The 3,666-nt window shown below is 48.1% G+C and overlaps 1 non-coding gene across 1 annotated transcript; it reads left to right on the top strand.

The window, feature by feature from the left end:
* The first annotated feature begins 239 nt into the window (after positions 1-239).
* Positions 240-363, top strand: LOC141070308 (U6atac minor spliceosomal RNA). Its single transcript, XR_012226654.1, has one exon. It is a non-coding gene; the product is annotated as a U6atac minor spliceosomal RNA (small nuclear RNA).
* The last annotated feature ends 3,303 nt before the right edge of the window (positions 364-3,666 follow it).

The following is a 3,666-nucleotide window of genomic DNA, read 5'->3' as shown; positions in this document are numbered from 1 at the left end:
ACGGCGCAGACACGCCCCTCGTAGCTATTGGTTGGAATTTTGCATATGTAATTCGCGCACTCCTGAGTCAGTTTGGTGATAGTTTAGAGCTGAATGAGCGGAGATTTCTCTCTGAGGATGATGAAGGTGATGATCCACAGCGGTATGAGCCGGAATATACCGAGGTCTGAGGGTCGCCATAATATGGCAGTACTGGGGCCAGGCGTGCTATATATACCGCGCAGGAGGCCGTGTCTGTTGTGTTGTATGAAAGGAGAGAAGGTTAGCACTCCCCTAGACAAGGATGGAAGAGGCCGCACGGCCTTCAACACATGTACGGTTACGGCATCGCCACCTCTGTGGCATCTATAACCAATGTTTTCCTTCCGCCATGATGGACTGTGGGGATGGAGTTCTTTTGTTCAATATTTAATACGCTATGAATCTTACATTTACACGTAATGTACCAGTAAAAGAAACTGCTTTTCTAGCTGTCACCCTTCTCGCCTTCCTGGTGGCACTAATATTTCAATATGACCTTATCCACTAATTCTACCCTTTCGGCAACCTCGTGTCCTTCCAAACACGTAATAAAACCCATCCTGTAGGAGAATTTATTTGCACATAAAGGAATATTACATTAGAGTGTAAACGAGAAGCGTTAATAACAAGTAATAGCGAGAACGCAAATGTCCTAAATGGCTGCGAGCAAATGATGTCGCTGATGACAGGCCAAGGTCACAAAATGTATTACAGAAAACAAAAGGAAGGCAAAAGTCTAATCAGCTCACTGTCACTCCTCACTACAGCCCACAGCTTCCGATCAGAAAAAGAACAGGATAAAAAACCCTTATCGAGGCAGCAACCACCACAGGGAACCACCTAACCGAAAAACACCATCTAATAAATCCTTACAGATCAATTTCCTATCCCTACCATTGCTTACTAGGTTTTGAAAGTTTTTTTCATACAACTTTTCAGCTGGATTTTATTATGTACTAGCTGAAGAGCCCGGCGCTGCCCGGGCATAGTAACTAACTGTGGTTAGTTATAGCAAATTATAATTATCCTCCATCCCATAGCCCCGTGCCCATATACCCATCACACATCCTCCATCCCATAGTCCCATGCCCATATACTCATCATACATATCCTCCTTCCCATAGTCCCGTGCCCATATACCCATCATACATAACCACGATCCCATAGGTCCGTGCCCATATACCCATCGTACATCCTCCATCCCATAGTCCCATGCCCATATACCCATCATACATATCCTCCATCCCATAGTCCCGTGCCCTTATACCCTTCATACATATCCTCCATCCCAGAGGCCCGTGCCCATATACCCATCATACATATCCTCCATCCCATAGTCCCATGCCCATATACCCATCATACATATCCTCCATCCCATAGTCCCGTGCCCATATACCCATCACACATCCTCCATCCCATAGTCCCATGCCCATATACCCATCATACATATCCTCCATCCCAGAGGCCCGTGCCCATATACCCATCATACATATTCGCCATCCCATAGTCCGTGCCCATATACCCATCATACATATCCTCCAATCCCTTAGTCCCGTGCCCATATACCCATCATACATATCCTCCATCCCATAGTCCCGTGCCCATATACCCATCACACATCCTCCATCCCATAGTCCCATGCCCATATACCCATCATACATATTCTCCATCCCATAGTCCAGTGCCCATATACCCATCACACATCCTCCATCCCATAGTTCCATGCCCATATACCCGTCATACATATCCTCCATCCCATAGTCCAGTGCCCATATACCCATCATACATCCTTCATCTCATAGTCCCGTGCCCATATACCTATCATACATATCCGCCATTCCATAGTCCCGTGCCCATATACCCGTCATACATATCCTCCATCCCATAGTCCAGTGCCCATATACCCATCACACATCCTCCATTCCATAGTCAACCATTATGACATCATAATGAACGGCGGGGCTTGCAACCTATGATGAATCAGTGTCACCATGGCAACCATTATGACTGTTACAGAACCACTCAGCACCCAGAATATGTTGTGCAGTTATATGTATATATAATAGGTTCCATGTGAGATGCATGTCCTTAATGTATCAGCAGTGTCCGCCCTCCCCCTACCTTTGTAATTCCCACAGTAAACATACGCAGGCTCCGGCCACCTGCTGCTTTTGTAATGCATGTCTTGCCTGCCGCTTTTCTATTGGCCTGCCCTCTGTATCTGTGTGATATATTCTGTGTCCTGTGAGTAAAGTGTTGTCAGACTGGAAATACATGGAGAAGTAGTGATCTTTTATATGTGCCCATGCACTCAGAGGAATTCCAGCCAGCGTCCTTCATTCAGACTCCAGCCAACGCAGAGCGGACCTCCGAAAACACGGGGTGGTACTGAAAGAGGTACCCCAGCTTGGAAGACCCTGTTACACTGGTGGCAGCAGAGGGATTTGATACCCCTTCTACAGGAGGAAAGGAATGAATGGAAAATAATTACCAGAAGTTAAGGAGGACTACATTAAAAGACCTGGTGGAAGCCCGAGGGTTGATCGCCAGCAACAAAACAAAAGCGGATTTGATAGCAGCCATCATGGAACACGACAGTGCAGCGCCCCCCAATGTGAATGTGGAGGAGACCGAATTCCAGAGGGAGGTAAAGAACAGACTGGCGTTCTATGGCCCAAACCCTGCAGTAGAGATCATACTAGAGGTGATGGCTGATGTGCGTACTGATCTGAAGGAAAAGATGGCCGAGCAGACCAGAATAGAGCTAGCCAAGATGGAGATGGCAGAGCGGACCAAAATGGAGCTGGCCAAGATGGAGATGGCAAGGCGGAGAGAGGAGAGTCAGCGAGCAGGGGGAGCTCTGGCCTTCGACCAGGTACCTTCAACAGTAAGGCTGAGTTCACACGTGGCGTTTTTTTCGCGTTTCCGCGGCGGTTTTAACCGCGCGATTTTGCCGCGAAAACGCGAAAAATAAGCATCCCATGCATTCCTATGGGATTCCGCAATGCTGTGCTAATGCTGCGGTTTTTACCGCGGCGGAATCGCTTTGCGGTAAAAAACGCAGCATGCTCGTTATTTTGCGGAATCGCGGCGATCCCGCACCCATAGGAATGCATTGTTCCGCTTACTTCCCGCATGAGGCTGTGCACACCATGCGGAAAGTAAGCAGAACAATTGCGGATGGTACCCACGGTCCGGAGGAGAGGAGACTGTCCTCCGGGCTTTGGGTACCATATCCCTGTAAAAAATAGAATTATAAAATAAAAAATATTGTTATTCTCACCCTCCGGCGTCCCGCGCAGCATTCTCGCTTCTCTCCACGCTCCGGTCCCAGTAATCCTTTGCGAAAATGCCCGCGATGGCGTCCGATCTCGCGGGATCGCGAAGTCTCGCGGTCATTCGCGCGACGTCATCGCGAATTACCGCGAGACGTCGCGATCCCGCGAGAACGGACGTCATCGCGGGCATTTTCGCAAAGGATTACTGGGAACGGCTGCGCGGGACGTCGGAAGGTAAGAATAACAGTATTTTTTATTTTTTTTTTACATTCTGTCTTTTACTATTGATGCCGCGTAGGCGGCCTCAGTAGTAAAAAGTTGGTCACACTTGTCAAACACTATGTTAGACGAGTGTGACCAACCTGTC

This window comes from Dendrobates tinctorius, unplaced genomic scaffold (assembly GCF_039654945.1).
Source record: "Dendrobates tinctorius isolate UK_male_01 unplaced genomic scaffold, ASM3965494v1 ptg000013l, whole genome shotgun sequence".
In the NCBI taxonomy this organism is placed as follows: domain Eukaryota; kingdom Metazoa; phylum Chordata; class Amphibia; order Anura; family Dendrobatidae; genus Dendrobates; species Dendrobates tinctorius.
This window is presented reverse-complemented; position numbering and strand designations above follow the sequence as displayed.